Raw genomic sequence first — 26,442 nt, 5'->3', positions numbered from 1 at the left:
TATTTTTTCTGCTTACCGTTGGTTCCATGCTTTTCACTCTCTTCCTCGGGCAGTTTCCCTCATGAAATTTGGATGAGCACATGATGGCTTCTGTGTGCTGTAGGGGATATAAAGCAAATAAAGTAAATTTGGGATACTGGGCTATGACTTATTTTGACTTGACTCGACTTAATATGAGCTGCCTCTTAACCCAATTGTAATCTCCATTTTCTGCAAGAGCAGATGGTGTACAAGTACTCATTCTTGGAAATCACTGATTTAAATCAGCTTAACTCTGCTTTTCAAATATACAGTCAATAACATAGCTTTATTCCGTTTTAAGCCCTCCTTCCATAACACTAATCCATATCATCAACAGTAGGCAAATGAAGGAGAGTAAGAGCTGCTTTATCAGTCCAAACTGCATAACCATCTTGCTCCCTGTAGCAAACTTCAATCTCACTCTCCTGGTGCTTTCCCTCTGTGTTCACCCTGAGCCTAGCTGTGCTGGATGAGACTTAACAGACCCTTGGCCCCTCACATCTTCAAGGCTTGTTGTGGTCAAAGTGTTGCCTGGTGTCCCACTGACCAAGCCCACCTCTGAGTATCCGTCCAAGGCCTCCCTTTTTCAGCTGAAACCCCCCAGAGGCTTTTTATCCCTTTATCCAGGCATGAGATCAGAATTCCAGATCAGGATTAGGGTCAGTGTCTGGATCAGTTGTATCAGAAGCATATCTCTCCATCTCTCTTTCGCCTCTCTGGCTTTGCTGGTCCACCAAAAGTCGTTTTATCTCGTGTTCTCCTTCTCCTCTCTCTCAGAGATGAGTGACACATCAGAGATAGCCTTCAACTAATCCTATCCTTTATGCTCTGTGAAAGTAAGTTGCCAGCCTGTAGCCCTTTTGCACTTTATTTGTTGTCGTTTGAAATCATACTTAATGTCATGCTCCATGTCTGATGGGAGCTCGGTGCCTTTTTAAATTTCACTCAGTCAGTGATGTGCCTCTCAGAAAAAAGGGAGCTCTAAACATCAAAGCAAGACAAGAATTCTCCCAGTCGAGCTGTTGGTTATTGTTGGAGCCGCTCCAGGAAAGAGCTGATGAATGCATTGGCAACGTGCCCTTCAAGTCTGCATTGTTTTTTGCTGGTCAGTTTGAGGAACTTCCCACATTGCTGTCATTATCAATCTGGACTCCAGGCTTAAGGATGTCCCACTGAACAAGGAACCAACTGTCCCTCTGATGGCTCAAGAAATTACAGTGCCGTTAGCTCTTTAAATATTCAGCCAAATTAAAACAGTAACAGAGAACTTAAAACAATAATCATAATCAGAATCATCTTTATTGGCCAAGTATTTTCAAGAATACAAGGAACTTGACTCCGGTTTAAACTGCATAATCTTCTGTACTGAACCCTTTGAAAGTATACCCTGCATTAAATCACAAAGTTGCTATGTTACATATCAAACTGGAGTGAAATGAAGTAACATTGCTCTTACTATTCCCATTTTCCTCTTATTATCAATTTTGTTATTTACTTGTATCTATTTCAAGGTCAAACAAAGTGATGCAGATATATTAAAGCTGCATTTAAATAGGCAACATCACTTGGTAAAAAGAAGTAAAAAGTCTTAATTTTGAACAAATAATTACTTTTTTCACTCTAATAGTCACTCTCATTAGTTAACTGAAACTGGATAGTTGCCTGCACGCTTCCCACTGTGTGTTTATGGTAAAAACAGAAACTTTGTTCTACGTATACTTATCTGTGGTCTAGGTTTTGTATTTCTCAAGCAACAAGTGACACAAGTCAGTTGTACAATTCCGACGTCAGTCTTGGCAAGTGTAAAAAAAAAAAAAAAAAGGGGGGGGGGGGGGGGGGGGGTAATCAGTGGTCTTGTGAATTTAAGAGAAACTGGCTGAGGCGGAGTGATACATAAATCGAGATGTGCTGGTAAGGGTTAGCAATTTAGCAGCACTCTTGGCAAATCACCTGTCCAAACACAGCTAAGTATTGTTTCATCTCATCTTATCTTATCGTTTTGACTCAAATATTGCAAATAACCACCGATAAACAACATTCTTTAGTCAAAGCGTCTGAAACTAGTATGCTAACTGCTTATTACATCACCTGAATTAATGCAGCTACCATGCTAGCACAAACATATCCATCCTCAACCTGGACAAACAAACTCTATAAAGTGATTCCATTTTAATATTCACAAAATTCAGAATACTTACAGGGCTTGTTCCCTCGTGTGAAGGTGCTTCACTGACAACAAAAAAAAAAATTGTAATTTTTACTAGAGTATCAATTAATCGTGTCACCTCATCTATTCAACACTGGCGTTTCCCTTTCAAAATAAAAGCACGGGCCATTATAACCACACCAACAGCCGGAAGAAAACGCCTTGATTTTCTAAAACTGTTTCAGGCATTAACACAGATATCCTGTAAGTTAAAAAAAAAGAAAGAAAGAAACACATGACTAACAAGTTATTTTTCTCCGTGTGCCACAAATATTCAAACACATCTGTCTCATAAAATCTTACTCTTCAAAAACTTCAGTGAAAGTTTGTCTCCTGGATTTACTTAAAGCTTCAATTACCCCTCTTCTCTTGATTTCAAGAAAACATAAGGGTGAGTACCAGATTTATGACTCTTATTTGTTAAGGTGTTTTTCTTGCATGTTTTTTTTTAATCATCCAGAATGTTGTGTATAGTATAGTTTACAGATATTTTATTTGTTTATTTATTATTTTTATTGAACCTTTATTTAACCAGGAAGAGAAAACTCATTGAGATTAAAAATATTTTTTACAAGAGTGTCCTGGCCAAGATAGGCAGCAGCACAATGTACAAAGTTTCCTGCATTCACAAAAACAGCATTCCTCACAACATACACAGACCTGTAAAACACTTTATGCACAACAATTTAAAAGACGGGCTGGATTATTAAAGGAAACAAGATCATCTGTCAACACATCTGCAGCCAGATGCCTCAGTGTTTCCATCATTTAACAGTCTCTTAAAAGTGTCAAATGAGACCAGCTCATTCAGTTTCAGGTCTTTTTGCAGCTCATTCCAAGCAGAAAGAGCAGCTAATTTAAAGGCCTTTTTTCCCTGCTCAGTTCGAACCTTAGGAACAGACAACAAAAGGATATTCTGGGACCGAAGATTATAAGACCCTGAAGTCCTTTGGCTGATGAAGGTCACATGATATGAAGGTAGTAGACCTAAAATCGCCTTATAAATGAGAGTGTGCCAATGCATAAGTCTACGTGTAGACAAAGAGGACCATCCTACACGTGAATACAAAACACAGCGATGAGTGAGGGATTTTAAGTTTGTGATGAACCTCAGAGCTCCGTGGTACACAGTATCCAGGGCTTGCAAACTCTGGGCTGAGGCGTGCATGTACAACACATCACCATAATCAAGTACAGCCAGAAATAGTTGTGATAATAACACACATTTTAGCAGTTATATTTTAATCATGGTTATGTGTGGTTTTTAGGTTTAGTGTACTGAATATGAGTACACTAGAATAATCTGTGAACATCAAGATCAGCCTTTTTAAGATAAAATTTCTAAAATGTGCAAAAGGAAATGTGAAAGTTAAAGTTAAAATTTTCTTTGTAAAATTTGTGTTTTGCTAAAGAAAACACCCTTGAAAAACCTTTTTTGTTCCCAATATAGACTGATTTGGACACTTAAATGGTTTGTGCTTGCTTTTACTCCTGGTCTGCACTTATCATCTGTGCTTGTGACTTTGTCCAGCAGGTGGTGGTGGAGAGCTAGTGTTCCCACAGACATGCTTTCACATTGGGTTGAGAATCGTGAGTGAATGTGGCAGGCAGACCCATCCCCAGAGCTCTACCTGACCTCCCGCTCCCCTCTGCTGCACACACCTTGTCAGCAGGTTGGTCCTTATCTCTCTTCGACTGAACTGAGCCATTGAGTGTGCACTTGACCTTGTCATTATCTTGTACCTGGCTTTGTTTCCACTCTGCTTTCTCTCTTTTGTGTGTTCCCTGACTTTCCCTTTCTGCACTATTTGAACAAAGATAAGAAAAGAGTCTATTTACTATCCTCCCCTCTGCTCTCCCTCAAACACACACACACACTCTCAAACTTCTATCTTACTCTCTCCTTTGTTTATGAAAGAAGCCTTGTGTTTATTACAAAGCGAGGCCCTGACCATGACCTTCCACGGCAGTTTGCACTAGTCACACTAAGTCTTCTTCCTCTCATTTGCAGCAGAGAGGAAGGGCACAGGATCTTACTTTTTATCTTGAGTACAAAGCATATTTTATGTTGTATATGGAGGCTCTCTTCCTGTTAAACATCACAGACTACACACAATGAACTAACTTGGACTTCAAAGAAAGGCAGGAAGAGGAGGCGATTAATCTCACTCTTTTTGTGGCAGCTTAACCAGAATAAAGAGCAGTCATTTCTGGAGCAATATGCTGCAGACTTGATTGTTATGAATAGACAGTTGTGTTAGCAGGGAGGTATTCATAAGTGCAGACCTAACAGTCTCAGTAACATCCCCCTTTGAGTTTTTAACAAGTGTATGAAGCCACATCACAAATGTCAACATAAAGTGACATCTGATCACTTAAAAAACATCAAAGAGGTGAAATTGAGGCCTTGCCAACTGGAAAACGGCTACAACCACAGACCTAATGGACAGTGTGGCCTCACCATTTCTGATCATTTGAAGCCAAAATATTCCTGTTCTAATCTCAGCCAGTGTCTGCACAGTACAGTTTGTGGTTAGGGTCCAGTATCAATGCTCTGCACAAGGTCTCATACCAGTCTATGGCTATGACCTATAAACTAACTACTGTTACAACTATTAACCTTTCGGTGTAAGTTTAATCAACAAAGCTGCAAAAACCAACCTAGTTCAGTTGTCAAAAATTAAGAAATGAGATGTACAGACCAATACCAAAAGCCATTTTTTCTGTTGTTTTGTTTTGTTTTTCTGGCTCATTCAAGGATTAGGCTCATGTCAAGGCATAAAAAATTAAGCATTTCAACAGAAAATTGTAAATTGCGTTGTAATTTCATGAGAAAGAAGTTATACTTTCAGGCTTTGGTTAATCTTAATGTAAAGTAAAACAACTCAGAGGGTGAAATATTTGATGAAAATAAAGACCGTGGATCGTCTTGTGACCTACGGTCAAACTGGCCACAGAAGAGAGCACGAGCTGCCTGTTAGCCTCCTCTCCTTCATAACAGACTCAGCCTGGTGCACAATGGAATCAGAATCCAGATATTTACGACGATGTGGTGCTGATGTGCCAGAACATTCAGTTTTCAGTTTTTTTTAAAGCCTTCAGCCAAATCAAATTCACAAGATGTTCCAAGATTTTTGTTTTGATTTAGGCAGACTACCCTGCTGATCCCTCAAAACAACATAAAGGCTAACTAGCTAAGTATTCTGACTTTTTTCCTTACAATTTCATTTATCTGTGACCTTATTCTCATTAATTTTAACATGAAGCTTTGAAATCATTGTTTTCTAACCCCACTCAAACAATCACAGCTCGTTTGTAATGATAAGTTGTCATATTTAAACACATCTTGGCTCTCACTAATCCTTGCTACACCTACGCTACTTGCACACCACTGCTGTCATTTGAACATTACCTCCTCCAACCAGCCTCCTCCTATTAAATCTATATGTATGTATTTACCCACGTGGGGGCTATTTACAATGCACTCCCTGGAAAGGAGGATTCTTGGCTAACCCAGGGAGTACTCTGGAAAGCAGGGCTGATAACGCCAACTATAGCTGTATTTCCATATAGCAATAAAAGTTTGTGACTGAAGATTAGTTTGTTGCACTTGCAATTTTATTTTTTAAAGCGCACCATTTAATTCTTAATTAAATGGATCATAATTCTCCATCATGCTCACATAACTGCTCTAACAGGGTTTCTCTGGCCTCAAGAGCCAGTTTTAAGTGGACACTGGAGGGATGCTGTTTTACTACTTTCACACTTTGTTCACTTTCAGCTCTGAAGATTGCTGTTTAGTTCAGACATACAGTCTCAGATTTTTTTCTTCTTCTTCAAAAGGTACTAAGATGATGCTGAATCCACTTTATGACCATTAAGTATAGTTTAATCTGGAGAATGAAAGTTTAACCCATTATGTTGGTGCAAAAAGCTACCTAGGCTCTATATTTCATTGTTAAAGCTTAAAAAAGAAATTTATGCAATCAAAGTCTTGTTTACATAACATTTTTCTCTTTATCCAAACAACTTCACAGTAAATTCACTCTTACCTGGCTTTGTAAAAAGGGGTTAGCTGTTTCTTACCTGCTATGACAACTTCTTGTTCTGCATACAAAAACTTAATAAACATGGAAGCTTAAATCAGTTTTGTCAGACATATCCTTTCAATTTGTAAAAGTAAATGCAATTTTACTGGCTAGCATCTTTCAGTGCAAAAGTAAGCTAGCTTTAAATTTTCTCTTGCTAAGCTAGCAGACTGCTGGTGCTAGCTATTATAAAACAAACAGGTATATTCTCAGCATGAAGTTGTATTATTTTCTAAAACATCTAAAAACATCTTTGAAATTTTTTATTAAACCTTAACTGACCTGAGGTTTTCTAGACTTTGTGGGAAGATACAGGCTATATCGTCTCAAAAGCTAGCAGACTGCTAGTTCAGGCTTATCACTGAGTAAAGGAGATTATTGGTGATATGAATAAAATATAAACATCAAAGACTATCAATAAATAAAACCTGTACTATATTTTGTTAGTGGGTTTTGTAAAGATTGTCAGAGAAAACAAAACTACCTCAGGATTATCCTACACACGTTTCAACAATACACACTATCAGCATAGGCACTGAGGAAAGTATAAAAACCCTTAAAAATCAAAATGGAGGACTGCAGTACAACACTTTCAGTAAAATGCAGCAAAGAACTGATGAATTTTATTCCAAAGTCTTGAACATTATCCATTGTGGCCTAGTTTTGAGTCGAGAGCAGCAGAAATTGTTCTATTTCTTTCGAGTCAGACATGAAATAAGTGTAAGGAAAATGTGATAGAGGTATAGGGGTCTGTTCTCACTGTAACCAATGGATGCGCTTGAGTTTCAAAGTCGCTTTTGGAATTACAATGTGCATATGCTTCCCATAAAGCAGGCCTCGATATTATCTGTCCATCAAAAGGTTCACTGACAGCGCGAAGAGAGAAGTTGCTCTCCTTTGATTCTAATGCTAAGAGCATAATTTATGTAAGATGTTTGAGTGGCTTTTTGAGTAAGAATAGATTAAAGGAAGTTTCATGCTTGAGGAGCCAAAAAAGTGCGTGCAAAGCACTGTTTTCAAAACTCCTGGGGCTGCAGGAGGGTTGATGAACAGGGCGGGTGCAAATGGTGATTAGCTGAAGCCATTTATTACGCTAACAAAACAGTGTGCCAATCACCACCATCCCTTGAGTTTTCTCTTTCTTTGCTGTAAATATGAAAGACCTTGTCCCGACAGTGACTTCAAACGTGGCAGCGGCAGGCCCCATACCAGGCCATGGCGTCTCCCTCAGCCCTTCCCCTTCTCACATCAAACCACAGCTGACAAAAGCAGCTCTAGGTGGCATAATGAGACGCACCGAGCCTTTCAACTATGTGTGAAGTGTGACGTTCTCTGTCTTCTTGTGTCATGTGTTGACACTACGGCCTGTGTGTGAGGAGTTGACCGAACAGCGCAGACAGCCCCCCTCTCTCCTTGGACACTAGCCACTGAGGGCAGCATCAAAGCACTGCTAGTTCCTTAGGTCAACAGTCAGGACCATGTACAAACACATGCACACAGACTCTCACGCAACAGACAACTGCCTCAAAAGAAGACAAGAGCAGTTTTGGGGCAGCCCTTCCCCTCATGGCTTCCTCAGGCTTGTTTCTTGTGAGCCCACAGGAAGGCCTGCAGACCAAAACATCAACTGATAACTCAATCTTTATGAACCCGTCTTGGGAGGCTGTGCAGCTTAGCTGCAAAGTGGTTTAAAGTCTAGGTCTCTCGCACACGTGCACCCTCTCAGTTATGAGATACCAGAAGGCATGCTCCTGTCTTGTGACTGCCTCCGTGGTATTTTTGGAGGTGATGAAGGCCATTATCAGTGGATTAACAGACACTAAGATGGTGGGGGCTCGCAGTGTTGGAACATACTGCTCTAATTCTCCCCTGCCTGTAGACCATGTATCACCCTTGTCGACTGGCCAACAGATAAGATCGCTTGGAGAGAAGGGAGCTATGCAACCACTTTCTGCACCTCTCATATGACCCTCATGCACAAGCCAAAAGTAAAAGGCAAGTTCATTAAGCCATGCTTTATCCCCCAGACAGCTTTTCTCAAAAACAGAGGAAATCTATGCTCTGAATCCTCCTGGGGCACATGAAGTAGCATTCAACATGTCACAACACAGCTAAAAGACAAAGACTGGTTTCTGCTCCCTGGAAGCACACGCACAAAAACAGCTGCATTCATATTCAGCAACCATTCATCTCAATTCATGGCATAATACAATCAGACAGGTGGATTGATAATCTAATATGGCTTAGTTTTTTTATCCTATTCCTCTCACTTTTCAAATAGTTTACTCAGAGCCCGAGGGTGTGAGCCATCCTGTTTTCTATGGCCGCCGAATTACCTCAGAGCATGCAGTGCCTCGCTCGCTGCCAGAGAGGGAGGCGAGTATTGTTTTCATGACAGAGATCAATGGCTGGGTGAATGTGCTTTAATTCTGCAGGAGCTCCTCTCCCAGGCTAATAAATGCAAGCCTCCCTGCTGACTGGGCTGTCGTGCTGAGCCCAGCGGGGGTCAGCCTTTTTGTGTTCCTGTGCCCAAATTATGGAACCATCAATACGCTCCCTGGAACCAGTCAATAGAAGCCCGCTTTGTGGCGGAGGGGAGACCAACTTCAAGGCTAATCAAAAAAAGGGGGGAAAAAAACTAAGCTCTGACACATTTACCAAATAAGATCAGGATCAGAACGTAGAGATGTATTAAACATTCAAATATTCAGCTTGTATTACTTGTGCGACAGATATTGGGTGTGTCTCACCAAAGCGATGCATCCAGCCAAACCTGTTTGGAACACTTTGTTAGTAATTACTTACAAGTTGCAGATTCTTGTGCAGTGTGAGGCAGATGGTTCATGGAGTCAGTGCTCTATAATTGTGCTTTGAACATAAAACAACAACCATTTGAGTTGTTTTCTTTAAGTCTATGAGGGGGCAAAGCAGAGGTGATAGCAGTGAAAGCTAAAGGTGCTAACATTTTGTAAATATTGTCTAAAGAATTCATGCTGGACTTTGAATGATAAGTGGTTTTTAAAATTCTCTGACAGCACAATTACCAGAATCCATCTTTCTAGACACTGGTCTGCTTTTTAGGATTCCTGAATGCTGTTTTTTAACCAAATGCTATATTTCCGTCGCCAGAATCAGGGGTTGTGACACACTTTCTTTTGACAACGCATACTGTTGTCATGCATGAGTGTGTTTCCATACCGCCTTACTGCTGCTTGTAGCATCAAGTGAATTATTGAGTATCCAGCTTCAAAAAGCTTGTAAAACTCTGTCCTCCTCAAAATCTCAAACTTTTTTCTTCCTCTCTTCCCCTTTTCTCTCTGTCTTTTATTTTTGTTGGCTTCTCAAACATCAAGTTGTCTCCGGATTTTCAAACGGGTTGAAAAATAAGAGTTTCCCCAGCTTGCAAGCGCATTCAAAGGGCGCGTTCTTCAGATGTGCCACCTTGCAGCGTGGTGGTGGCTGTGCAGGAACAGGATCATTCAGATATGCTAATGGATCAGCGGGGTAGCTCCAAGCGCGGCTTACCCCGCTTTAAAAGACAGCTGCCTTCTCCCTTTCTTTTCATGCCCCACTCTCAGCCTGCCTCTCTCTTTCCCACTCTACATTGATAGCAGGTTGAAATTTAATAACCATTACATTTCTCCTAATTAGACAGATAGAGCAATTAGCCGGGTGCATGTAAATCCAGGTTGTGAAATATGTTGGACAAAGAGAGTTCAGAGGATGAGTTTGGGCAGTCATTGCATGCAGCTGAGGTTAGAGTCGGCGCAGTGTAATGATATCATGCTCAATGCCGAGAGCTGCACATAATAGAGCCTGTGCCCACCAGCCCTCCCCTCGCTAAAGTGGCCCTCTGTGTCACTGCCTGTGTATGAGCTGTTGGCTCTGCCGCCCAAGTCCCAGTCCCACACTCTCCTGGGCTATCTATTCTCTCCAGCCAGAGTCATGCTGCGCAGGAATCCTGGGTGATTGGGTTTCTTTCAGGGGCCTTATAGTCAGTCATAAATCGCAGGGGATCCTGCCCGGCCCCTCGCTCTCGCCCCTAACCCTGGCTCCAGCTGGCAGGGGACGATTGTTGGAGAGCCGAGGTCATTGCAGGGTTGCTCTCTGTGGCGCTTCTTAACTCCCCTTGCCTATTTTTTCCCCTCCCCTCCTCTCCACTATTTCCCCCCCTTTTCTCTGTGTCTCCGGGCTGAGGTTGCTAGGGCCTGGTATTTGCTTTTTAAGACCATGTTGTAATTACAGAGGAGCTCTACTCCCCTTGCTGCCTCTGGCTCCCTCTCCTCTTTTTTTATCACTTCTGATTGGTAGTAAGAAGCTATACTGAGGCCATCTCCACCCCCCCACAACAGGCTTTTGTGCTTCCTCTTCCTTGGGCACACACAGACCTGATTCATTCACATCTTCTAACCTTTACAGAAGCAGAAAAGTCCAGGGTGGCCTCCACACACCAGTCAGTCAGGCAGTGAGCAGAGGAGTGGAGGTGGGAGTCACCTACGGGAAGGAAACGGGTGCAAGATCCAAGCATTTGTCCAGACAACAGTCCCTGAAACACAAACCTTCAAATATTTCAGACGTAATAAGTTCACTGCTGCTGTAGGTTAGGGGTATTAGGGATGTGCTGTGTGTTGGATGTAGTTCCACTGTGTCTCAGACTGCAGGATTTAAATTGCGTAAAATGAAATCCTATTTTCTCTGACAACACAACAGGTTGCCACAAACCCAGACCACATTTCTACAGCCTATTGCTTCCTTTCTTCCCTTTTGTTGGACCAGGAGTCTATGTTTGCTGTTTTAGGAGAACTACACCACAGAGAACATCAGAGGCATCCCTGTAATGTCTTTTCTGTGGGATTGCTCCCCTCTGCCAACATCTGGGACCATAAAACAAGATCAAAAAGTGACAGTGAAAACAATACAGCAATGACAACAAACAACCCAACCATTGAGCAATAAGGGGAGGAAAGACTGCCCTCAAAGATGAAGAGAATTGGTCCCTAAACTATCCGGTTTCTCTTGTGGTGGAGCTTTTGTCTGACTTGAAACCAATCTCATTTGTAATGTTACAAAAAGAGCTGTAGGCGGCATAAACAGCAAAACATTACAACTCCCATAGTGCAACATTTAGTGCAGCTGCTGCTCAAACTGCCTGCAGAGCAGAGGTCTGAGATACAGCCTCTAATCATAAAGTCACTGTATGTGCAACCATTAAAACACCGTCTGAAACTAAATGATTGTTTCCGCATCGCAAATCCCTTACAGTAGAGCATCTGATGCAATGCAGAGGCTTGTCCCCCCCCTAACATCCCTCAAAGCAAACAGAACCAAAATATCACAAAAATGCATACGGTGTGTCGCTATAGAAGCTCGGCTCGTCTTTCATGTGTGTGGAATTGTGCCACCATCTTAGCATTGTTCCCTATGAAATAGGATACAAGCTTGGGAAAAGCCATTGTTCTATTTCAGTTTGCTTGAATCTTTTCTGTAGCATACTGGCTCGACGCTTCACCGCTCTGACTTCTGACAAACAGCATCTGCACCAGGGACGCCACTTCCTCCCACGAGGCAGATGGGAACAAACCCTGTATAATCACTTCAAATAAACAGGATGCCATTAATTGTTTGCCCCGTCATTGAAGTACGTCCCTTGGTATTCAATGAGAACTTGATTAATCATTCTAATGGTTGACTTATTGGTTGCCAATGAGGAGAGATAAATTGTCTGGCACAGGAAGAATCACTGGTTGAAGCTCGTATCGCTGCAGAGGCTGAATCATTTGAAGCTATAGACGGTCAGTCCACTTATACTCAAGCTCTACTGTGACCATGTTAGTAGAGCTGAAGGTAGCTGCCCTGACGTTTTTTTTTCATGAATATCTCATTCAGCATCATATTCTCATTGACAAGAGAACCTGAAGCTCAACAAACCTTTGTTAAGAATCAGAAACAACAAACAAAGGTCCACTGTGGTGTCACCTCACGTCTCCTGGGTCTGGGCCAAGATGTTGCATTGCAACCAAGGGGCAACATCCACTTTAGAAAAATGAGGCTTATGTTGATGTGCTAAAAGTTTCTGCTGGTTTAGAATCTGCATTAGACTGGCTGCAGAAAGACTAGAAACCACGTACACACCAGGCCAAAAAACAGTCTTTTACTACATAAAAAAAGCATATTTAGAGCCTGGTTTAAAATATGGCTTGGGTTTGAACTGCTAATTTAGCTATCAGCACTCACTGTACAGTGGATGAATTTTTTCTAACTCTGTGGTTTGGAAGATATTATGATCGTCTGATTGTCCAATCAGAGACACAGCTCAGCTCACATGACTGGCAGGCGCGCTATAGGTGTTAAAAAAGTAGCTCAGAGCCTGGGTCATATCAAATATGGCAGCGTTCACCGGTTGGCTTTATTTCGCTGTATAAGGAACAGACAGGTGATGTCGTGGAGACTACATCCATGTTTTTGTCCACTCTTGAATTTGCAACACAGTCTTTAGACCACAGTTTTCTTATTACTACAGTTGTGCAATCAATACCTTCTACAGGGAAAATGACTCCATACCAGCAGGGGGCAGTAGTCTGCTTTCATCTTTCCAAAGGTTTGTCATTATTAAGCATCATATACCCACTATTCATCCACTACTCTTGCTCACAACACAGAGAGCTTTTCTGTCTTTACTTACGGATGTGTTCACTGTGCTCTGAATGTTTCTGACACTCTCTGCCCTTGATGCTGTTGACTGTGACAGGCTATTCATGCTTTAGTTTCCTGTTTTTAGTAGTGAGTGAGTCACATTGCTGACAAAGCTAAATGGGGAGATTTCTACTGTGGCCAATCACATTGGAACAAACCTAATAATGGTAAAAGACACAAGCTGCAAATCTTGAATTTCAGTCATCAAAGTCCACCCATTAATTCCTCACCGCCCTGGGGTTGGAACATGCCAAACTCCTAGCGGTCTGTAGGTCCTGCGCTAGCTAAAGAAGTCAACAGCGACACTTCTCAGAGCTCAAGCACTCATCCTCTGATATAATTAGATGCTGTGTTTCAAACCTGTGGGCCACAATCATTCACAGGTGGTTTTTTTTCAACAGTAATCTATCGTTTCATCTGTTCCCGCCCCTACGCTACGTACGTGAAAAGTGTTCAGCATTTCACACTCAACTTTTTGACGTTTTCAGTGCCCCAGCTTAGTCATAAAAGTGCTGCCATTGTTAAAAAACGGTTTTAATAATTTTCATCATTTTTTGTTTCTGACCATTGACTGGGTCTAAAGCGTGGCCTGTCAAAAGTGTTCACCTAAGTGTGCGTTTACATTTCGTCTCATACAGCAACAGTTCATGCCAGGATGCTGAAACAAGGGGGAAGAATCCTGAGTTTTGCTTTCAAAGGCTCTATAGCAAGTTTAATAAAGAACAGTGCAGAGAGAAATAACCAGAAACTTTATCAGACATCTGTTCAGGAAGCGCTCTGAACCGTGAGATGCTAAAGTGAGCCTGCTTGGGCTGTTGATTATGTTACTGTTAGCCAGATAACTGCACTGTTAACATCTAAAGGGTCTTATCCACACTGTGCAAGTCTTTTGTTGGTGAGAGATTAATAGAGAGCTGGTTGTAGGTATTTTTGATTTTTGCAGGCAGCTGGAGTGAGTAGATCAGAAGCTAGCTCAGAGGTGACCAGGTGACTTCAGATCTTGGTACTTTGTCTGGACATGTCTGTAGAGTACAATGATTGATTAAAAGCCTTTAAGGTGCCAACAAACAAAGAAAAAACAACAACTTTGTGGACCAGTAACCCCACAGTAGACTGCTCCGCACGGAGGAATGAAGTTCAAACATGGCAGGTATGGCTAACACGCACAAGGCGTTAACACAAAGCCAAATGTCAACAGACGTAAACAAACAGCTCCAGACGGCGGAGCAAACAGTTATTAAGGAACAAGCACACAGAGAAAGTAGAGAACAGAGAGTGTGCTCTCCGTATGGTGGAGTCTGTTTGTGTTGAGAGGCAGGTTAACAGCTCAGACATGGTCAGACTGTAAGGCCTGTGAAGGCTGGATGAAAAGGATTCACCAAAAGGTGCTAATGGAAACTTCTTGATGTGAGACACCAGCTCCTCTGTCACAACCGAAGAGGAAGAGGAGGTGGGAGAGTGAAAAAGAAACTGGTTGTTTTTTCCAGAAAGAGAGGGTCATGGTGGTGACAGTGTCCCATTTCTTACAGTAAAATGTTAGCACAGAGGACAAGGGCGTCTGTCGTCACATGGGAGAGGAGTTGGGGGCTGGTGGGGAGGAACAACAAGGTTATGTCAGCTGGTAGAGGACAGGAGACCAGCCGAGCTGGTGTTGTCTTTCACTCCTGCTGACCCGTTTGAACTACAGTGGGCCGTCCGCTGTCACCCTGTTTAGACAGCTAACAGTCTGCTCGCTCTGAACCCAGACTGTCAACAGCACTTGACACTCTTGACGGCACTTGAGACGCAGAAGTTTTGTTTACCCTCCTTTTGGTCTTCCTCTCAGGTGAATGAAGGCATAGATCTTGTCAACATCTGTAGGCAAGATGAAACAGAATAATAATTGGATCCAACCATGAAAAGGCCGCCATCCTCCTCATGATCTTCACACAAACCTCATCCTTATTGTAGTAACACCTGGTGGAGGATAAAGAAGAATTTAGAGGTTAAATGAGTTGTAACACTGGCAACTGCAGATAGAAGTCACAACACGTACGAGCAAAATGCAAACAGGTCCCAACTTTGAAGTATTGCCTTTGCTTAGCAACATGCACAGCAATTAAAGACATCAACCTCACAGGTACGTCAGGTTCCAGGCAGGTTTTAATATGCACTCAAATTTATAAACACAAAGCAGATTTAAGAGACAGTGAGATGAGTAAGCATACTTGAATTGGCTTTAGGCAACGCAAACGTGCATCAATATTTGTCAAAGAGCATCTAACAGCATTCTTGACTTAGTTAATTTGATTCAAATATAATCTGGTGGGGGTGGTGTAAGTCACAGCGTTATATCAAATGACAGGGATGGTCAAGGGTGTAGACGGACATGCACTTTCTACAGAAACAGAAATGTGAAGTAAAATTTTAAATAGGATACTCACTAGAGGTGTCCCAGTCTGGTATTGATATCAGATATCAGTCCAATATCAGCAAAAAAACAAATATCGGTATCGTGTCGGAATGCATCTAAAATCTCTGATATAAGCAGTTTCTGTTACCCATTGGTTAATAATAAATGGGTCAGTTTTTCCTCATACCTACTGTTGCTGACTACTGTTCTTTGTTTGAATAATATCACTTAATGAAGCCTTTTCTAACATGACAGACATACTACAAAATAAGTAATAAAAGTATGCATGTTTAAAGTGATACTCCAGGATGGAACAAGTTGGGTCCTATCACACGGTTTAGGGCAGAAATTACCCCTACAGCAGTGTTTCTGTGCAGCAGAAGCCCAGGGCGCACGCACCAAACACCCCCTCCCTGCTCCTCTGCCGGTTTCCTCTGCACTCAGACGGGGCCATATTTTACTTGACCAAAAACACAAATAAACTCCCACTGAAAAAATCTGATATCAGTCTGCATTCACGCTTTATTTAGAGAATTTTCATCGCGTTACTTTCACACAAAAACACCACTAAATAAGGTTCTAGTTCTCATCATGTCGTAAAACGGTGCTACCTCCGCTGCAGAGCCACAGCTGGCTACGAGGCGCTCGCCGCTTAGTGTATCAGTCCGTGCGGCGTGCCAGATATAAACAAACGCAGGTAGTCTGCCAGGACGAAGAGACACGATGAGAGCCTTATTTAGCAGTGCTTTTGTGTGAAAGTAACGCCCTGAAAATTCTCAAAATAAAGCGTGAATGCAGACCGATATCCAATTTTTTCGGTGGGAGTCCGTTTATTTGTGTTTTTGGTCAAGTAAAATATGGCCCCGTCTGAGTGCAGAGGAAACCGGCAGAGGAGCAGGGAGGGGGTGTTTGGTGCGAGCTCCCCAAGCTTCTGCTGCACAAAAACACTGCTGTAGGGGTAATTTCTGCCCTAAACCTTGTGATAGGACCCAACTTGTTCCATCCAGGAGTATCACTTTAATGCAGATACCGTATCAGATTAATATCGGTATCGGCCAATACTCAATGCTGCAGTATCGGTATCACATCGGAAGTGAAAATGTAATATTGGGACATCCCTAATACTCACTATACATTACAATATACTGAAATTTTAACAGACATGCACACACAGTCCTCTCAGAGCTTCCGTTTGGTCTTTGGTGCCTTTAGAAGCAGCTGATAAGCTGTCCTGAGAGAGCAAATGCGTGTGCACCTTAATGCCTTTACATTTTCCCCAACAGCAGTTTAATTGTGATGTCCCAGTGTGTGATTTTTCACAGCATTACAGTTACAGCATATAGGGAAACACTCCCCTGTTTAGCTTTCTGCTGCTCTTCTGCCTTTTTTTTCTTTTCTTTTCTTTTTTTCCCAGCACCAGCGTCCACCAAAATCAATCCAAGAAATCATTTCCAGCTGAAAAGGGACAGATTTGGCTTCTCACAACTAAACTTTGGCGGCTGATGTAGTGTCACTAAACAGACTTTTAATCTAATTTAGCAGGAGTTTCTGACCACGCGAATACATAAAATCAAGATTTTTTCAGTATAACCATTTTTGGGCCTTTATAATAAAGCATAAATCAAAATGCTTTGAAAAAAAAAAGATTTATTGAAGCTCCTATGAGGAGTTCTTTGTGTCAATTCTGGCGCCCCCTGTGGACAAGGCAGCATTTCCTGATTTTGTCCTTGAAAAATGAAAATCTTACTGAATCTTAACCATAAAACATGAGAAAAAAGCTGTTTTAGAAGCATGCAGTTCTTTATTTCATCCGGTATTTTCTCCCTAACAGTGGTTTCAGACATTAAGATCAACTGCATGGAAAATAGTCAGTGTTCTTATTAATAGTCAAGTTTTAATTAATAGTCAGTTCAGTGTGACTCATTTCCTGCTAAAACGTCCTCACAGGAACTTTAACTTTGGGGGAGAACCATGTTAAAACATCTCTTTAATCCAGGAGAAAATAGCTTACAGGCACACGTAGCACAGTTTCCCTCTTTCTGCATTAGCTTAGCCTAGCATTAAGACAGAAAACATTGAGCATGGCTCAGTTCAAAGCACAGATCTTGCTTCACTGTGACAGAACCTTTGGTCTAAACACATAAACTCTCTTCGCAGGATTGTTTGTAGTCAGAAACTTTGTTTTAATTAAATATTGATAACCATAAAATGCAGACAAAGACTCGCTCTAAGCTCGCGACCATGAATGCTTTTTATAACGAGCTTAAGAGCTCAAACCTGGGTTGAGTCTGTCACACCCAATCTGCAGCAGTCTCATGTGCACCATAACGAGAGCCATCTTTGAGCCTCTAGTCTGCACATTTTCTTTGCTCTAGTCACTGGTGTCTTATCAGAGCCAGCGCCAATAAGACTGCTTTCAAATCCACTGAAGCCTCCAAATCAGCATCCTTTCGATTACAAGAGGCAGCCCCGGTCTCATTTGCAGGAACAATGAAGCAGAAAGAGAAACGTGTGTGTTTGCACGCTTCGTGTGACATGAAGAGATGAATGTGTATTGTTTAATGGCAGGAAAAACAGCCCCTTCCCCAAAGATACCATCCTTCACACTTTGGAGATAAATCTGCAGCGAATCAAAGAGGATGTATGAAACTTGCATGTCAAGCAGCTCTGAAACAGGACGACTTTTGACTGACTGTCGTGGTGCCTCCTTTTTCTTTTTGACTGCTGGATATGTCGCAGGCTCCCCGTTCGATCACTCAGGAGGCCCTGATGTGAGGTGGAAATCACTTGGTATTAAGTTTGATATCTGTGTCTGGGACACCTCTTGAACATGAAAAAAGTAGAAGTCAAACAGCCATTGCTCTTGCTAGGCGGAGTGTAAGGGGGAAAAAGCCCACAGGCACATTCCATATCTGGGTTACCAACAGCTGTCTCTCTGACGAGGGCTGAAATTTAAAAAAAAAAAAAAAAACAGAAAAAAAAAAACTAGACATAAATTTTCTTGCTCCATACTGCAGACATAAAGTTTACGTGATTAAGACATCCCCTTACTCCCAGTCCAAGCTGGAGTTTTGTGTGTTACTGCTCTCTTTCTGCTCTGCCTGTAAACCATCTTACAACGGTAACCTCTAAAGTAAACTGTGGTTCGATGGTAGCCAGATTTTTGCTCAAAAGCGACCACAAGCTCGATCACGCAGCCTCGTCTGTGTTCTGCAGAGGGAGAATGACAGGTTATTTAGTGCTGTTTTGATATTTGAGCCTGAGGAATGCCTACAGATACAGTGATCCCTCTGTGTGAAGAGGAAGCTTCACAGATGAGGTAAGACTGCTTACAGCTATGAAACAATATCTGAAACAGATTAAAAGACATTTTCCTCAGCTTGATTCATCTTCCTTTCAGCTCGCCCAGGTGTTACACCTCACAAGAGAAAGGTGAAGAGAGCATGAAAGGAGTGCAAACACACTCTTGCATGTGTTTTTGGAGAAGCTGGAAACAAAGAGTGCTCAATTTTTTTGTCATCTTTTAGAAGCTCCAAGTGTTGACTGACAGACATTTTAGGTTTCTCATCAGTTTTTTTTTTTCCCCGACAACTTTGCCACATTGTTGTGCTGCAGACGGAGATTGATGTGCAAGACTAAAGATCCTACACGATGAGAATTACATCAGAGGGAGAGAAACTCTCTTGGTCTGCGGCGTCTGATTGTTCCAGCTTGTCTTCATACCTGCTCAGGTTTCACTGCAAGGCTTGTCAATCCCTCCCAGGACTTCAAACAGCAGCACTCAATCCTTCACCTGCACCTTCACTCATCCCCTCACACCTTGCAGACAACCTGCAGCGCGAGTACAGCGGCGCTTAATTACCCGTAATTACCAGGATTTGAGCTGGAACATAACAAAGGCATTTTGTTTGCTGTTTTGCTATTATTGGAACAACAGACTGAAGCTGGCTCCCTCTAATTAAAGCTGACATCTTTCCAATGTGCAGTTATCTGCTGTGCAGCACTGAGGAAACTTCTGTGCCTGATTCTCTGTGAACATAAAAGCAAATAAAAAACGGCCAGAGAGAAGTCTGTGAAAGACATTCTTCAGTGTTTCTTGCAGATCTAAATAAACTTCAGAGAGATGGACTCCACATGTGGCTCCTTTAACAAAAAAAAGGCAGAGACAGATCCACGCACAGGGTGAGAAGACAATGACAAAACTTGGCTGCTTCTATCCAGAGAATCACAGCTAATAACTGCAAAGACAATGCCTGTTCCCTCTGCCACTCTCATGCTTGCCATTAGATGTTCTCATTATCCGTCATCGTGTCTTAATGCAAAGTGAAACCAGATTTGGACGGCATTGAAAAGTTAGCCGACCACTCAGATGCTGAGCGCTCTGTGAAATCCGTTTATCCCTGATCATTATGACAGTGTTTTTCTGTCTGTATCGATAGTCATTTCCTCTCTCCCTGCAGCAGCCTCAGAGTCTGCGATGCTGGCGCTGAGCACAGCACAGCCAGCGCAGTCCCACCGAGTGCAAGCAAAGGAGGAAATCAATAGAGAAAATATTGCTGCAGGCTCACACATTTTTATCTTGCTTTGAACGAGTCAGCTTTAATTTTGCTTTGATCTCAATTTGCTGCTTTTGGGATAGCTTGGCTGCACATTCAACCAGGAGGAATAAGCCTCCACCAGGGCTTTCTTACAAAAGACCCTTTCAACTCAGGCCTCTATTCTGCTTATATGCGTCAGTGTCCATTACTGAAATGAAGATACAAGGACTCAAAACAACCACTACTGTAGGACTCTGACATATTGGTGCACATCTTATGCCATCAGTTCCCTGAAATGCTCTGTATCTATTCGAGTCGGGAGGATTTACAGCCAAGCAGAGCAAATGTTGGACCATGTTAGCGAGGGGCCACAATAAAGAGATCCTTAGTGTTGCTGTCAGAAGCGTCTCAGTGTTGTTGTGGGGTAACAGGTTGACAAGATGCACAGCTGGCGTTGTTCTCACTGCTCTGACACACCACTCCGCTCCCCCACACATCATTAGAGCTGACACACCAAAGGCGAAGGGGATATTATAGCATCACCTCAGGTCTGCTAAAGATGTCTGCCCTTCCCTCGTCCTTTTTTTTTTTTTTTCTTTTCCCAAACCGATGCATTCTTAGGAGGGGAGTTGTTTGGGAATTTGTTTCTCCTTTCTAAAGCAGAGACAAAAGCGTAGGATAAATGACCAGGCAGAGAAAAGACCAGCGCCTTGCTGGGGAGAAAGGGAAGGGTCTAATCTAATTTGGTTAGTGGAGGATATGTGTGTGTGTATGTGTGTGTGTGTGTGTGTGAGTGTGTGTGTGCACATGCATGGCTCTGATGCACAGTGTGAGGGGACTGTGGGAATGGGACAGGAGGGCTGCACTATTCAATGGAGCCTCCAGAGCCAGAAGCAGTGGGGAGTCTCCCCCAGACGCGCTGATTCCAGGGCCGGCCACTCAAAGAGGGATTAGACCAGAGAAGGCCTTCCTGATTAGCAATTCACACTCAAGTGCCCCCACGAGGACCTCTGGTAATAATATTGCCATCAGTGTCCTACAACGACGCGAGCGATAAAACGCGTACCCCTTCTTTGCGACCCCTTCCTCTTCGTCATCTCTCATGTCCTCTCATCACTCTCATGTTCGTCAGAAGTTTACAGAAAAGTCTTGCAAGAATGTCTCCGCTGGGTGACTTTCTGGAACAAAAATGCATTTTGCAAGACTGTTTGGCTGCTGAGCTCCACCAGCACAGCCCCCCTCTTCCCCTCCTTCCTCCTCCTCCTCCTCATCTCTTTGCAGTTAAACGACCACCACATGAAAGCGTATGATGTAAGCACACTGAACTAATATTGCTGCTCTAAAGCAGCCTCAACCCAGATGTTACTGGACTCAGTTAAAAAACAAAAATCATTACAACACTGTTTATTGCAGATTGGCTGTCAGCCTCAGCAGCCATAAAAAAAACTGTCCCACCATGCTTATAATTACTCTAATCTACTCTATAAACACTTGAAAGGTCACAATAACGCTGAGACTTCCTCTTATCAACCGCACTGCACAATGATGAGGGTCACAGGGTTAACCTTCAGCTGATGGGACGCTCTCCATAACAAGCCTCGTGAAACAAAGCAGATTTAAATGGAGCAAAGTGAAAAGAAGAGTGAGACAAATTAGCGCTCATTAATAAGTTACTTTATTGAACTATTTAAACCATATGAGCAAAGAATACAGCAGGCTTTGATGTTGACAGGGCTCTTCAATAATTAATTGCTTGATTCAAATGCGTTTCCTCAAAACGCTTGACCCTTTATGGAAACTGGTGCTCTTATTAAAGCTCACGCATTTCAAACAAGGCAGAAAATAGCATTTGTAATATTAAACAGAATTATCTTTGCCAGCAGATGCAAATACCCTTCTCAAACTGGGATAGGACAGACTTTTGCTTTTTTTTTTGTCCCCTACAATATCACTGCAAAGTTCTGCACCCTTCATCATTTTCTTTTTTTTTTCTTTTTTTTTTCATTTGTGCATGAACCTCCCCACCAGCCATGGAGTGGCGATGAGAGAGAAAATAACAGATTATGTTGATAAATAGGATCATCCTGAGCTAAATGCTGAATGTGTGCGATCAGGAGGGAGAACAGGATCCACGGACAATGTGCAGGGCAGGCGGACAAATAGTCTCACCTCCAGCTGAGTGTGTTGTTTCTTCTCATTGTGCCGTATGAAAGAGAAGAGGAGGGCCTTGCTTAAGAAGATTATAGCCCTACCCCACCCGTACGTTTAATCAACATGCCCTTTCAGCGCCGGCAACAATGCCAAACATGTCTAAAACATCCCCCGTTTTTCTCCCATAGCATACCTCACATGTTGGAACAGCATGCCAGGCGTCTAACCACAGCAATTAGGAGGAAAAAGTACTCTTACTGATGCAGAGTGGGTGTGAGCAAATCGCAGAAGTGGATGTGTCAACTCCAGAAATGTCACCATCACAGTGGCGTGTTTGATAGCCATCTAAATTTCCAGGCTACGCAAACAAAAATGCATTAGCTTCAACTCATTTTTCACTGATCAAAATTCCCTAAAGAAGCCGAGGAGCTTTACTTCCTCACCCTTCGTTTCTTTCATCCATGGTTAAATATGTAAATAAAATGTCTAAAGTCATTCTTCAAAGGGGAACAAAAGAAAAAAGGGGGCTGAGGGAAAAGACAGCCATAAAATTCCTGCGATTCTCCATAACATTAGCCAGAGGGGGGCCAGCTTCCAGCCAGAGCCTAGCAGCAGGGGAGCCAGCTCGCTCCATAGAATCACACATCGCAAATCCCACACACAAAAAAATAAAATATCTTTTCAGCTTCAGCCATCAAAGGGCCCCCTCCTTTCACTTTATTAGTTACAGAATTATCTCACAGTTGCTGATTTCTCAGAGATGGAGCTGCGCTGCTTTTCTTTCGCCGCGCTGTTATGGTTGCAGAGATGAGATAAAGTTGCTGTGTGTGTGCGTGTGTGTGTGTGTGTGTGTGTCAGTGTGTGTTATGCACATGTGTGAGTAGAAATGAGCTATAGGAGGGGGTTGTATATGAAACAGAGGGTGGTAGACAGAAGGGGGAAAGAAATCATAAAAGACACAGTAGTAGCTGCTGATGCTAAAGAGTGAGCAGGCCCTGATTCCTCTTCTTTTCTTCTCCTTTTCAAAGAGATATCATCACGACCGGCAAAACAATCATGAAAGAGAGGGAGGCAGGAGCAAGGACAGAACAAAGGCGATGAATTACAACAAACCAGTGGGCTGTGTCTTCTTATTAGACTGTGTGACAGTATTATCTTGTCAGCTTCATTATACTAGAGGAAGCGGTAATAAGGGCAGATATTTGCTCTAAAACATGCCAGACAGGGTTTCCTGAGAGCCGTATGATCAGAAAATGGAGGGCAGGCTAGGCCCTGGCTCTGGGAATCCATTGATATTACATTATTCTACTCCACATCGAAGCTGTCGTCTCTTTTTGTCCCACTCCCACGTCACATACATAATAAAGGTCGTGTGTGGAGGGGGTGAGACGGGAGCAGGCAGGTCAGCTGTTGTGTGTGTGATGTTGTGAAGGGTCAGGGTGTATGAAATGAATGCTACTTATACATCCAGGCAAAGAAAATGAACTGAATGTCATTACAGATGCTGCCATCAGGCTTATTTAGCACACAGGATGTCAACGAGGATGTATGAGGGAGCTGGCTAGCACGCATGCTAAAAGCTAGCAAACTGAGACGAGTCAAAAACGAATGCTACTTTTTTAAATGTAATGATAGCGGCCTTTAAACCGTACCTCTCCAAACCTTACCAGCTGCATGTGTGATATCTGAGAGGCACATGTGCTGCATAGGAGGAGGGTATTGTGTTCAGAAGTGTATTCATACCCTATATTTATGCTCCTGCTCCACACACTGAGCGCTAACAGCTGAAATGCCACCGCTATGATATGCTGTGCTTAAACCACTTAGGCACGCTGGTGCCAGGTTTCTCATCTTGCCTGGACACATTTCTGAAATACTTCTAAAAGCACTTTAGTGACTCTTGTAAAGCAGAAAAAATGGCACTGAAAGCGCTCCTGTTTACTTGTGATCAGTATTTCCCCTCCTGATGAAGACCACCACCCGGCTGAGAGCATAAATCTTAGCACCACAAAGTTTTTACAAGGTAACATGAGTGAGGTCTGGAGGATCTCACACACATAAAAGAAGAGCACAGGACTTCATAACCTGTTCCTCTGTCCTACCGTGCTCCTCCTAATGTGATGCAAAAACAAGATGGAGCTCGCATCACTGTGACAACAAGTCTCCCTCAAAGTTTGTTTACACTCTCAGTTACAGCAGTTTATGACTTGATAAGTTGTATCTGGGTTATGAAACAGAGTGTATCTCTAATGTGCCTGGGTCTCTGCAGGAGTTGTTTCGCTTTAACAGGCTAATAAAAGCCCCTCCACCCACTCATTCTCTAAACTACTTATCCTGTGCAGGTCACAGGGGGTTGGAGCCTGCTGTAGCACACCAGAGACTGGATCTACTCCGGACAGTCAATCACAGGGCGTACACATTCATGTAACACATCTGACCTCATGGGGAGAGATGGACTTCACAGCCAACATGAAAAAAAAACTTTTCAGTGCGATCACAGTAAATAATATCAAAACACTGCTGCTGGCTGGAGTGTCTGAAATGAATAAACTCTGTTTAACAAACTGTTTGTTTACAACTTTTCCTTCAGCTAGAGAACAGAAGCCTCTCTGCTGGACACGTCTCTTTATGAGTGCTGCAAAGTTTATCCATTTTTTATGAGAAAAATCTCCACATCTGAAACTGACTGATGTATAGGAGCGTTAGATCACCATGCTCAAACTGTATGATAAATTTTAACACAGAGATAGTTTCTGCTGCAAAAGCCCACAAACACTTCAGTTTAACCATAAATTACAGGTTATCATGTTTTTTAACTTTCTTTATTTTTTAACTTTCTTTTCTAATAATTTTCAAAATTATAGAAGTCCAGCACAGTGTATGTACGGATTCTACGAGACAGCAAATAAATAAAAAAAATCCACATCAATGATGTCAAAAGTCTTCTTTGGGTCTGGTATTTCAGGCAGTTGCACTCTGAGTAGGGATGGGTACCTTTCACACTTGAAATGATACAGTACCTATGCCTGCTACCTGGCAATCCATACCGGTACTCAACGGTACCAAGTTACAGTACTTTTGTGTGTTATTGTGGTAAAAAATACCGATTTGTTCAATAATAAAATTACATTTTTTAGATGTAACATATTTATTCTTCAGCATGTAATGCTGGGTTTATGTCCAGCATGAAAAATTGCCTACTCTTCCACACCCTCACAGTCACAAGGATGCATTTAGGTACCTTAACATGGTACCTTTTGACTTTACATGAATTAGTACCTGGTATTTTTGTCAAAATTCGGTCGGTACCCATAAAAGTACCTGATTCGGTACCTATCCCTAACTCTGAGTCCTCAGGTATTCCAACGCTTTGCCAAACTTTGCTGTAACAAAAATGGTACCCCTAACCTTTTAGACCAAATCTTAGTCTAAATATGGTAAATATAGTCTGATATCAAAGACTTCCACAAATTTACTCATTTCATCTCCTACCCACTTTGTCATCAGCCTTTCAGCCCAACACAAGCAACAAATGTAGAGTGTGATCTTAGTGATTGAGGGAGACATCCCAATAGACATGATATCATATTAGGCTGTCATTGCTGTCTGATTCTCACACTAACCTCTTCACATACAGTTTACCAGAACTGTGAATCTTTTTGCATTCCCAAAGACGGAGCAATCTTGCTCCTAGTCGCACACTTTGGGCAGTTTGGAGAGGCCTCTGATTTATATTTACTATGGAGATATATAGACAATTTGTGAGAGATCATATTGGAATTCTCCGAGTCTGTTACATAATATGTAACAGACTCGGACGGCTGTAACATAATACATAATATGTCTGTTACAAATATTTCTGAAAGTAAAAGTAAAATTTCCTCCCATATTTCATTGTATATTGTTGTTAAACAGAGTCTCTCATGACTTCTGTAGGAATGATAGTCTGTCTGTGTTCAAAAGTTGCAGCTTGGATTAAAATTTGGAGACAAAGTGACCTTGTTCAAGACTGAGAGCGTCTCTTCTAAGAGATTGAAGTCATCTGGAAGATTAAGAGTATCTATTTTTGTTTGTAGCTTGTATGTAGCCTGTAATGATTTGAATACTTTAGATTTGGAGAATTCCTGCTTCATACCAGTCCTAAAAGTTAGATCCATCACCCCCTCTGGTTGAATCAGGATAGCCAGTCATTGTAATTACACAAATCTATTTTTGTTTAGTCCCAAATCATTCCAAGTCTTACTCACGTTAGTAATTTAAAAAAAATGTCTTTTGCCATAACTGGTAGTTCACTTTTGCTGTTATCAAGCAAGTTGACAGGAGAATACAGTGAAGAGAAGGTTGCTTCAATCT

The 26,442-nt window shown here is 42.1% G+C and overlaps 1 protein-coding gene and 1 long non-coding RNA gene across 3 annotated transcripts in view; one reads left to right on the top strand and one right to left on the bottom strand.

Annotated features, from left to right (window-relative positions):
* LOC141790872 (transmembrane protein 132D) overlaps nucleotides 1–2,446 on the bottom strand; it is a 64,137-nt gene extending 61,691 nt beyond the window's left edge. For both annotated transcript variants that reach the window (XM_074671013.1, XM_074671014.1), the window contains exons 1-2: nucleotides 2,220–2,446; nucleotides 17–97 (exon numbers count right to left, since the gene is read on the bottom strand). The gene's annotated coding sequence lies outside the window, so the exon portion shown is untranslated. The remainder of the gene's footprint in view (nucleotides 1–16; nucleotides 98–2,219) is intronic.
* On the top strand, nucleotides 1,868–24,547 carry LOC141790873 (uncharacterized). Its single transcript, XR_012598287.1, has 4 exons — nucleotides 1,868–1,932; nucleotides 2,547–2,618; nucleotides 3,759–3,900; nucleotides 24,432–24,547. It is a non-coding gene; the product is annotated as an uncharacterized LOC141790873 (long non-coding RNA).
* Nucleotides 24,548–26,442: the final 1,895 nt, after the last annotated feature.

Source organism: Halichoeres trimaculatus, unplaced genomic scaffold, assembly GCF_033239565.1.
Source record: "Halichoeres trimaculatus isolate MK-OKI-2021-1 unplaced genomic scaffold, fHalTri1.1 fHalTri1_scaffold_5, whole genome shotgun sequence".
NCBI classification, from domain to species: Eukaryota; Metazoa; Chordata; class Actinopteri; order Labriformes; family Labridae; genus Halichoeres; species Halichoeres trimaculatus.
The sequence above is the reverse complement of the archived record's forward strand: the minus strand, read 5'-3'. Positions and strand labels throughout refer to the sequence as shown.